This window comes from Hippoglossus stenolepis, chromosome 6 (assembly GCF_022539355.2).
Source record: "Hippoglossus stenolepis isolate QCI-W04-F060 chromosome 6, HSTE1.2, whole genome shotgun sequence".
Classification (NCBI taxonomy): domain Eukaryota; kingdom Metazoa; phylum Chordata; class Actinopteri; order Pleuronectiformes; family Pleuronectidae; genus Hippoglossus; species Hippoglossus stenolepis.
The window spans coordinates 19726779-19739072 of NC_061488.1; positions in this window are offsets into that span (position 1 = coordinate 19726779).

A 12294-nucleotide genomic window follows, 5' to 3' on the forward strand; every position below is an offset into this window, starting at 1 on the left:
GAAGGAGAAATGGCAGTTTGTGTGTTGACAGATAGCTTGAAGATGAATGTTGAAGGAAGGGAAGAATCGCTCAAATAGGTACAAAATGTACAAGTTCTCCTGCTTCGTCTGCCTGTTATAACCAACATCCACTTGATAGACTACTTTCACGCTGCTGTTGTGAAGTCACGCAAACAATCGTCAAAAACAAACTAACACCCTTGGGTTTGCACCTTTGATGCTGCAAGCAAACCTCTGAGCCATGTTGCTCTACGATGGAGTTAAACAAGAAAAATCTGAGAATGTAATTACTGAATATGAGTACACACTGATGTAGAACAATTGTGGCCTTTGAATTAAACACTACTGGGGTTTTACTATGGCCACAGATACGTTCCTGGATTAAGTAGGAAAACAAAGATATTCCACGTACTGTGCGGTGTTCGCCAGAAGTGGGAAAGATTGGCACGTGATAAATCACCACAGCACTCGAGTGTTTTACATGATTAGATGGTGGAGGGAACATTAAATCAAGCTCGATTTGCTAATTGACTCGCTGCAAGACCCTTATCTCTGTGCATTCTGGCTGCAAAGTATTCTCCATGCACAAATGAAAATGACTGTCCCCCAAAAAATTTGGGATATAAAAATGACCCTTTATCATATCGAGCCCATTGTTTAATGCCTGGCTTCATGTCTCTTCTCTCTCCGGCCTCTTATATTTGATCTTTTTTGTTGAATTATACAAAGGCAGCCGGATAGATCAGTCAGAATTGAGCAACGTCAGTGGAGTCAGAGGAAAAGGGGGGGTGCATGCGGTGATGTGAAATGTGGGGAGCTGACCTTGAAGAAATGTTCAATTTGTGTTAGCAGTGGGGGCTTAATTCTGGCTAAGCAGCGTATTCTCTCAGCTCGAAGGATGCAAAAATATCCAGTGGTTAGGCATGCTGATGAACAACATAAATTATAAGCAAAGTCAGGGCTAAATATAGAAATATAAGGCTGTGCTTGATTAGATCTTTTTAATTTCCCCTTATAATATTTAGCATGTGTACAGTAAAAAACGTCCAACTTGTTTTTACTCTACTTTTACCCTTTTTTTTATTGTGTTTAACAAAGAGAGACATATGTATGTAGCCACGTTGGTATGTTAAATGCTGGCACCGTTCAACAAGATATCAATGGGAATTTATTGGCGCTCATTCAAGGACAACTGCCTCACTGCTAGGATGTTTCTCGTTAGCCTCCCGGAGGATCTGTAATGATGAGAAATTCTTCAGTGAAGCATTGTCACCCCGGCAGTGCCTACCTGGAAGTCGAAAGCGTGGGAGCATGGAAGTCATTGCCATGGAAACAAGCACAACACTGACAGAGAAGAAGCTTTCATAGGGCGCAACTTAAAAAACGGTACTGCAGAGCAAAAGAATGCTCTAATTGATCGGTCCACCAGCGCTGATGGAAGTGCAGACAACTACCTTGTTCCATTTTCCCTGGTCACATGTGTAGCACATTTTCTTCCCCACATCGTGTGAAAAACAGGTGTAACAAATGGTCACACTGCTGTGCGGAGACAACAGATAAAAGCATGGAGGGAAAAAGCACAATCTGTACAGTAGCTTCAAAGTGAGGTCTGGATGGCCAAAGCAAATTCAGTCCAGATGGAAGGTTTTTTTTTCTCTTATTTAGATCAATCGTGCTGTGTGACTGTGAGGAATATGAAACACTTCCACACATATGACATCAGCCTGGAAAATTCCTTATTAGACCTTGTTAAGAGAATAGGACGAAAGCACTAAAAGATATATCTCCCAATACTAAGGTAAAGCAAGATCCAGAGAGATTTCTGTGAGGTAGAACACAGGCCAGAGAGACAAACTTCTCACCTCCGTTTTGAGAAACAGAGCGTGATGAACAGCACGGCACTAAGGGTAATTTGATTTACTTCAACTTACTTCTGTGCCCCTGTCACAGAGAAAAATGCTGTCTTCTTGTACTGTCAAATTTAAGGCAGAATGACCACAGTCTCCTGCTGATTGGTAAAGCAAAAAACTACCTCTGGAGTGCAGCGGGCAACTCGTGGCCATTGGAAAGCCAGCACAGCCAATATCACACATGGTTGGCTTTGGTATTAAGAAGGATGAGATATCTATGGAGGAAGCTAAAGTGCACAGACAACAGAGGATGAGTTGTCGGCACTTTGGAAGGAAAGGTGATAACAGACCGGCTTTAAGTTCCCGAAAATGCTCCCGACTGCAGAGAGAGATATTACCAACATTAAGAACAATGCATTTGGCAGAAAGGTTTATTTGTTTGACATCCTGGTGGACCAGCAGTCTAGGACACTTACCGTAGATTTACATCACACCTTGTTCGAACTCCCCCCCCCTACAGTTCATGTTTCTTGTCTCTCTCTATTGCCAAATATAAACTTTATTACAAACAATTTAGATGCTGCAGTTAAACTCTGTTGTTGCATTCAGTCATTGCTCACGCAGCATTGATGTTTCCCTGTGTATAAACACAACCTTCATTTAAGTGGAAGTTCCAACATTCTATATCTGGGATGTTTTGATCATATTACATGACCTTCATCAGCAGATACGCTTTCTCCAGGAAATATTTCCTTAAAAATGTCAGGTCAGGGAGATTTAAGTACTTATCATTCATTTAAATCAGGAGAGACTCAGAGAATGAAATTAAATGTATTGTGAACAGAGGCAATAGACTTTGACCCCAGCGGAAAGTAGAGCACCATGGAAGCAGTCCTATGAATTATGTGCTTTGGATATGAGACGTCCCCCCAGAGACTAGACACCAGTGGAGGATGAAGAGGGGACATCTGATGAAGGCTTGTGTTTGGACGGTTTAAAGAGACTGGATGCACCTGTCTCCAGAGCTGAGGGGACAGCTGAATGACAGGATGGAGAGAGAACAGTCTTCCTGACTGAATTGATTGGTCGATTGTGTTGACAGTCACAACGTGTTCCTAAAAAAGATCATGTCATGTGATCTGCTTCACGGATATATCATGAGCTCCAGAACAGCAGCCCAATACACCGTGTGGTTGGGTCATTGGCTGAACGCAACAACAGCCCAGCCCTTTAAATGCCTGGGACCGTCATAAAGTTGCCATTCGACTGAGGCTTGACGTTACTCTACTGTTAGTGTTGGAGTAAGCCATTGCTTGTTCAAAATGAAGCCGATTTTTATTTACGGCGACATTGTGCTACTCTCTCTAAAGGCCAATTTATGTTGCTTTTACGTAAGAATGGTGATATATTCGATTCAATCCATGTCACTGCCACTGCCCACATACTTCCCTGAGTCCATTATATTACCATGGTTCCCCTAGGATGTCTAATGGTACTGCTACATTTCATCTGTTTCGTCCTTGTCTTTGTCCGTTTCAGTATACGTTTATGAAGTTGAGCATAAATGAGCCTTAATATCACAGATGACTTTCTACAGCACTTTTTCCACACATCTATTACCACTCTCCAAGAAGTGTAAGCTGACTTTGAAGTGTAAAATCAGCAGAATTCCTCAACGTGGACTATTCATTTTTTGTGACATCTAATTTTAAGATTTTCCAGTCCTGTCCCTTGAAGACACATGTTGTCCGACCTGCTTGTTGTTGCAACAGCTTTTGACAGTAATCTCACTTCAGAACCTGTTGCCATGATGACACATGGGGACAGCGGGCTGTGTGCTGCTTCACTCCTGGCCGCTAAAGCAGTTAGGTGATCAGAGGGAATGGGTTTTACCCAGTGTCACTGAAGCCAAATTAGGCCAAATTGATGGTATTACTCCTCAGGCTGCCCCATTGGGACGGTGTAAATCACTTTACTGCTGAGCAATAAAAACAAAGTCAGCTCATGGATTAAACACACTCTGGCAATGAACTTTTCTTTTCTCTTCTCAGGCTACGCAAATATGACATTTTGAGAGAACAGGACCCTTGAAGCAAAAGCCACAGTCATCCTTGTAACATACCCGCATATACCATACCACTGCTATTGTCTGCCAGGGGCTGAATATAATAGCGTGTTTTGATAAGAGCGTGTGTGCCACCAGCATATTACGAGGCAGTTAATAGGTTTTACTTGCTTTCATCTGCAATTCAAAGGATTTTGCTGTGCAAACATAATAATTTGCTTCCTCTGTCCTAATGCCCTTGTTACATCTCGTGGGTAAATGCAGATTTAGCCCACATTTAGTCATTGAGGATTTCGAAGCAGGCATTTAAGGTTGTGTGTTTTTTCACTTGATCTTGTCTTGGCCCTAATTTCCACACCTATTTTCCCTCTTTAGGACTCCCATGCCCCGGAGGGTTATATCATTGAAAAAGTGGAATGAGTGTCAAAAATCGAATAAAAATGATCATAGGCTGAAATCAGATTAGTTTAATTCAATGTGGAGCACCACAATCCACCCAGAACAATGACAGCGCTTCATAACACCTTGTTATGGTGAGGCATATCTAATATTGTCATAGTATAGTATTAACAGTATAGATTTATAGTGTAATAACAGTATGCACACATTGAATCAATGTGCTCAGTTTTACAGCAGCACTCACTGTCCTCATCACTAAGCCCTACTGTATGTGCGACTTGTCAAGATGCTGGAAAAAGTATTAAGAGTATTACGTTCAAAGGAACTAGTTAGTGTCACAATCGTGCGGATGTGCTGAACCCACCAACATGTACAAGGCTTTTTTACCAGAGGCTTAACACATGCTGAAATGTAAGAGCTGAAATCTGCAAATTAAAAAAAGAGGGGCTGCTTCCTCAACAAATCACAGTTTCCCAGTGTACCAATTCACAGTTTTAATCACCTTGTAATATTGCCACATTCCGGTTCCTTCTTCCCCACTCCTTCTCTCTCTCTGTGGCATTTAATTTATCCTCAATGCATCGATTTAAGATGGAGAGTGAGGGCCGCGCTCCCAACGACTCTCCCAAAATTATGCATATGTTTATTGAAAGGCTTGTAAAGCTCACTTGCACACCCACGCTGCCACCACCTTCCCACTCCGCACTCTGCGATAAATCCCTTCAAGGTTTCAAGACAGGTGATTTGAATGATTTATATCTCCCCTTACTTACACATCGCTGTAGTTTCCTTGTAAATGTAAAACACTGTGGTGTACCCCAGCACTTTGCTGATTGGAGATCCACTTCTCCTGAAAACCTTTGCTGTGGCATGGGTCATATTTTACCATTTACTAATTGGGAACTGAATGTCTGCAAACTTTAAGGAGGCTGCGTGATGGCTGCTGGCGTTTTGGTTGCACGATAATGACATTTGCACACAGGGAACAAAGACATGGATGCATGATAGGACATTGGGCATGACTTAAATGTCATGTATGTATGTATGTACGTACTGATGCTGTTGTGGCATACCAGGACACTTTCATCACCACAGCAGTGGTACAGCGGTGACTGTGGCACAGTAACATTAGTTCTGTCCTTTTCCTCTCTGGTGCTTTGACTACTGGGCGACCTCAAGGCTCCCTTTGTATTTGCCTCACATAAGGTCCACTTGTCGGGAGGATGGTGAACATAATGTAATGATGCCCAGACAGGGTTTGGTAAGTGGTCAGACAGCTACGAACCGCAAAGCAGATGGACTGATGTACCCTTTACTGCGCTGAATGTCATTGGCTGGCATTTCCCACCATGCCTCGTGGATGAGACTGCTGAAAATGGCCTGGAGCAAGAAAGAAATGCTCACCTCAGTCTAACAATGTGCAGGCAAAGAAGCACTTGAGGTTGTGATCAAACGCTTGAGATTCAAGTTAATCACTTCAGGAGCTGATCGTCCATTGAGCTTTGCAATAAAAGCAGTTGGGTAGGTTGGAAAAAGGAAATAAAATAATTTATTAATATCTATTTAATATAACTAAACGAATGAACCAAAGTGTGACTGTGTGTGCGGTCTTTTATGCTTGTTGTGAATATCCAATAGTAATAGCTGAGTGTGAGTGTGTGTGTATAATCTGCATTTCACTTCCAGTTCTTCCTTTTAAATGACGTCCTTCAGGTTATTTAAGTTTTATCATGGTCATGGTGAATGTGTCTCAATACTACAATACCCATAAGCCTCCAACACAGATACCATGAATAATATTAAGAAGAAGCCAGGCTGAGGTATAAAACAGAAAGGTTGGGCTTGCCCCTGCAAAATAGTGTTGGTGAGTGTGGGCGTATCTTGTTTTGATGGAGCATTTGCATGCTGGGATACAACTAATCCTTAGAGTGGCTCATTCTCTGCAAAGAAAATGTCCCAAAAACAGTAAAAGATGACTACCGAATGATTGCACGATCAAAGTCAATGTCAGAAGTTGCCATTTTCAAAGAGCAGGGTTTTTTAAAATATAAACGTTATCGGGAAAGGAGAACGAGAAGGAAGATTTAAAACATTTGAAATTTAGAAGCTCCCTTTACCAATATCTGGATTTTTATTGACTCAAAAATGACAGATGTAGTGGTAAGCAATACACTCAAATCCAAGGTTTAAAACACTTGTTTAAAAAAAAATGTTTTCAGTCATTGAGGTCTGTCTAGTCTGAATCAGACTTAAGCCAATCACTTGCCAAACAACAACCACGTTGCAAGGTCTCTCCAAAACACAGAAAACAAAAAAGTGTTTATAACAAGAGACAGAGGAGAGACGATAAGGTCTAAGTGTTTTTTTTGTCCCCCTCCCTTCTTTAATTTGGAGACTGCCGTTGGCAGTAGCAATAACTGTAGATTAGCAGTGGGGGATTTCTCTGGGGATTTAGGCTACAGAGGAAATGGTTCCGGGCCGTTCCTCTGCAAATGTTTCTCTTTCCAAAGCCCAGATCTCTCTGCTTCATTGTCTTTGCAGCCCCCGTACTTCCCCTCGTTTTACGGCTCTTCTGAGGGACAATTTGTGTGTTGGGCCATGGTTTTATTTGTTGGTGCTTGGCGAAGGGTAGGAGAGGACGTCAAATGAAACCCATTAATCACCTCACAGGCTATAAGAGATAATTGTGAAGGGAGAGTGAGAAAGACATTGAGAGAGGGAGACTGAGTGAGCGGGGCGAGGAGAGGTAAGCGAGTGAGAGGAGTCAAGGGAGAGCAAACAAAATAAATCAGGAAGTGGTTTGGGGATTCTTACATATAACAGCCTTTGCCTTCAATTTCCGCACTTACTCTTTCTCCCAGAGCAGTGGCAGACGGCTGATTGAGTGCAGCAGAAAAATGAAATATTAGAGTAAATACATGACTTTTCAAGCCCCCATGATGCTCAATTCACGGCGCCTTGTACCATTTGTTTAAATTACACAGCTGCATTGAACTCAAATTTAGAGTCAGCTGCCATGGCTCAGACATGTACTTTATGAATGAAATGTGAATCTCTGGACTAAAACAAAGCAACAATAAACATGTCACCCACTGTTGCTCTTTGGGATCATCAATCCCATTTATGGTCAAAAATCAATATCTCCCTAGATTATAATATAGTGTATACAGCATGTGCTGCGTGTCTTTGTACTGGAGTCTTGACGTAAAGCAGCTTTACTATATGATGAGATTTATTTATAAATGTTAATCTCCTATGTTGTACACACACTTTGTAAGAGTAAACAGATGAAGATGACCCTTACTGTGAGTCATGAATATGTACCCAGTGGCAGATGTACATTATTTTGCTCGGAATGCCTGTAACCAACAAACAAAAATCCAACAAACGAGAAGATGAATAGACGTGAGGCGTGCAGCAGGGGAATTTATTCTGGAGACTTGAATGAATCATGATTTATCTCAGTGACGGGGAAGTGAATGGGTCACGTTGGAGACCTTAAATGAAATGCAAATGACTATTAAAATGAATGGCTTCTCAAATTATCTCATCCTCCCCCTGCCAGCTCTCTGAACTTCTGATGAACTAAAAAACTTTATTTTCATCATTAGACGACGCAGCACACAGGCAGATGCTGTGCAAGTCCATGCGGTTCACGAGATTTGTTACAGAAATATTTTTAATAAAGCTCCACAAAAATCATTTTTCATGATTTCTTCCCACTCAAATAAAGCACATTTACAGTCGACTGTGATGATCTGTGGCCATTAACATTTAGTTGATACAATAAAGACAAATCGATTAGTTCAATTCAATTCTGGAAACATTCTATCCTCTGGGGGCTTGAAATGACGTACAGCTAATCAATGTTTAGTGTCCCTCATAACATTTTGTTGGCTTGCTTTGATTGTGTGACCAATCTGTGTCTTAGTTTGTTCGTGTATTTATCCATCTATATAGTAACTCGTATATTTATCCTGTATTTATCCATAATAATCATATACTCGGGTTTTTATCTCTCTGTAGCAGTAAGTACTTCTCTGCTCTTTACTCATCCATCCATCCATCCACAATAGCCCAAAGCCAACCCATTGACACTGGTTATTGCTTCACTAACGTTAACACACTTTTTCCTTTCACAATCAACATTATAACACATAAAAGTCACCAAATGATCATTCCGTCTAAGGTCAGGGCACATTACACCTATTTTATTGTTTCCTAGCTCCAGGTGTCATGTGACTATTTTGGTCCAATCATATGAGTCATAATAATATCATCATCATAATAACCCTGAGATTGCCTCCGGGCACATCGAAATTGACTCTATTATTTTCATACTATTAAATTAACTCTGTAACCCAATGGGCCCCATATGAAAACATCTGTATTTGTTACATCAGTTGGTTTTTCATTCGTCACCTATTTTTAATTCCATCATCAACTCTTGTTGCAACAGTGAGAGTAAAAGTCAATGAGAGGACAGATATTTGATCATATATTTCTTACAAACTGATATTTGCTCTGTCATCAGCTAACCTAAGCTAACTTGCCTTTATGAAAATCGTACTTACGAACCTACATTGTTTTTTAAAGTTACTTCTGAAATTGACCAAACCAACCTTCTTTTCCTTTGCCCTCTCCTCAAAAACATCCTCTATTCTTGAACTTTCTTCGTCATGTCTTGGTTGCATATCGCAAAGTTCCACATCTGACATTGTGTAGGTTGCCATCGGAATGAATACTCCTCGTGTTGACTGGCATACGGGCACAGAGCTATGTGGAAACAAGGCCTTTAATCTACTCTGGGTACTGTGAATCGGTCAGGGAGCCTGACAGAGTGGGCCATTTTTTCCCCAAAAATCCAGCGCTGCCAGTTTAGAAAAATTTTTCACAGAATTAGAAGTAATCAGAAACACTTCATTAGCAGCACTTGTCGGTACAGCCCCTGATAAATTAAGTCTATTATGTGCAAAGGGCCAATAAAATATCACACCTTCGATAATTGTAGTGAATTAAATGGGTCTGTCTTTTTAGGTGTCAGAACAGGAAGTCCATCCTCTCTATCCTAATCTGCTCTAGTAATGAGGACAGGCTCATTTATTGACGACTACTTCCTACAAGACACTGTATGCAACACTCATTCTGCTTTTTTAAATCTTCAGAACATTTCGCTGGTACTGATAATTCTGCATGAGTCAATAGCGGTGTTATATGCTGATATAAGAGTCAGTCTCCCACTTGCTGTGCGTTGTGCCAGGGCTCTGCAAGGAGAAAACACACATTTGATTCAGACGGCGATGTTTCACAACAGAATTAGAAGGCTGTCAGCGGCTGCCAAACTTTTGCAATAGGATATGCAAATGTGATGATGAGCTGTGGAGAGCGAGCGAGCGAGAGAGAGAGAGAGGTGGAAATGATCTTGAAATACAACGGTTTGAAGCCAAATAAGTGTGAGCTGTCACAGCTCGCTCAGAGTCCCCGTCCTCGTGTTACTCCCATCATTCAAATTGGCCAGAGCCTTGTGGTTTTCTGCCACTTTTATTGTGTCTATTTATTGTTGGCTGTTGAATCATTTCACTTATCCGCCCTCTAGATATGTAGCTTTAGTCACTGTAAGGCCTTTGATTTAAGGCCCAATTAACAGAAAAGCACCACAGTTGCTTGTTTATAACACTGTGCGTCAGCGATGCATTGACTTCAGGCTCCGTACGACTTTTTACTGTTTCCTCATAAGACATAGTGTGTGTATCGTGGCTGCAGGACGCATTCATCAAACTGAACCGAAACCAAATTAGGGACCTTACCTTTTAATTGCGACACTCATCATTTTAAAGGTCCAGTGTGTAAGATTTAGGTCAAAGGGATCGAATGGCAGAAATTGAATATAAAATAATCCTAGTGATGTTTTCACTATTGTGTAATGATCTAAAATGTGCAAATTGTTGTTTTCTTTACTCTAGAATGGCCCCTTTATATTTAAATACTATATATTTACATCGGGAGTGGGTCCTCTCTACGGAGGCTGCCATGTTTTTTTTACAGTAGCCCAGAATGGAAAACTAAACATCTTTCGAGTTTTTATGACAACTGAAGGCTACCACAAGTTCTCTTTCATGTTTGGAAGGGGAGGGTGAGGGGTATTCAGCTGCAACCTGCAACTTCACCACTAGATGTCACTAAATTCTACACACTGAACCTTTAACATCAATACATTTAAAAATATGAAATTAATGGATACAGATAGAGCATATGTATTTGGTTTGTTTACTCTGGGTCAATTTTTCCAAAAACCAAGGTTGAACAAATTTGACATGAAACACATTTACACCTTTTGTTCAAATATATTCAAACCCTGCCCAACAAGGTCGAACACTTGACATTGCTCCGTTGGTCCGTGGCGCCTCCTCAGGGGAGGTGAGCCCACAGATTTGTTCAAAGGCAGCTATATGGTACAAAGACGACAAACAGCTTCATCTTCGATCGTTACTTTGCCATCTAAAGTGAAGAACCCAAAATACTTCCACTAAGATGCTTTGGTGTTGTAATTGTCTGCGCAGGACGGCTTTGCTTCCATTTTCATATAAAAACAACACAACATTACTGGCTTACTTTACTTATAGGTCAAGAGGGCAGGCAATAGGTCTGACTGTGATAACCTTCTGTTGGATCAGGAGACAACTACTTCAGACGGTCTGATATGCTTTTCGACTGTATATTTTGAATTTAAACGGGTCATTACAGGTCAAATAAAAAAAATGTCTCCCACATTCAAGGGACAGTTCTAATTTTGAATAAAAAGTGACAGCCCTAGTTCACTGTGACTATGACTTGACAGGCAAACAGCCAGATGGGACTCTTCAGGATGTTTTAGGACTATTTTATGCTTTATTCTTGTTTATCACAGGAAAAAATATATTTTTTTAATGAAATGCATTGTGAGCCACATCAAACTGTCTTATATGTGACCTAAAGGCCGGCTGTTCCTCACCCCTGATCTGAGGAAGATTACCCAAAGAGAATGTGTGCACTTATCACCCACAGCCCAGACTGGAATATGTTAACCTTCAAGAATGAGGAGTAACATTTGCATAAACTGACAACTGTAAACGAAAAATTACAGACTCCTTCCTTTTCAATCTGTAAATCTGTATTTATTGTTTACTGAGCAGAAACTGTACATGAGCATGACACATGTCAGAGATTTGTTTCTATATTCTCCGGGCTCTGAGCGAGTTGCTGGAAGTTGTCCTTACAAATAGTGATTCGGTGTTCAGAGGCCATCAGAATAGGATGTGTGTTTACCTCAGTTCTGTGGTATTCCACTTAAAATCCTCCCGCCTCCTCCCAGGCTCTGGCAACGTCTCATTTAAAAATTTGCATCACGTGTTCGGTAAAAGGCCGAAAGCTGTGATTAAATTTGCTCATTACCATCACTCTCTGACTGAGAGCACAACGCCGTTATTTTGCACAGGTCAGGCAGCCTGAGAGCAATATTCATAAGAGAATAATGTCAGCGGTGCGCTCATTAAGAGGAGGACAGACATCCCCATTTGCCCACTTTTAGAATTGTAAAGACTTTCTTGAGGGGCGCAGGATCAAAAGCATATTAAAAGAACACTATGCCAGCGCCAACCTTTTAAGTAATGGCCAAGATTTTTCAGGAAGTTGGCCGCTGGGCTCAACAAGGACGACAAGGGGCTGTGGTTAGACTTACCAGCTGCTTTTTATGGATGTTAATTGATTTAGTTTCACTCGGGCACATTGATGTACTTGTCATCTATATTTTGCTTTAATTGGATATGCCTTCTCCCATGAACAGAGAAGACAGAAATGAGTTTTCCACAATGTCAGCTTTGGGTGTGGATCAAATTCTAAATGAGAGAGGAAGTGATTATCATCGACAACCTGCTCCAAGTGTGACGAAACTGTCAAATAAATGAACTATATGATCAAAATGCTGTGCTGATTTCGTTTAGT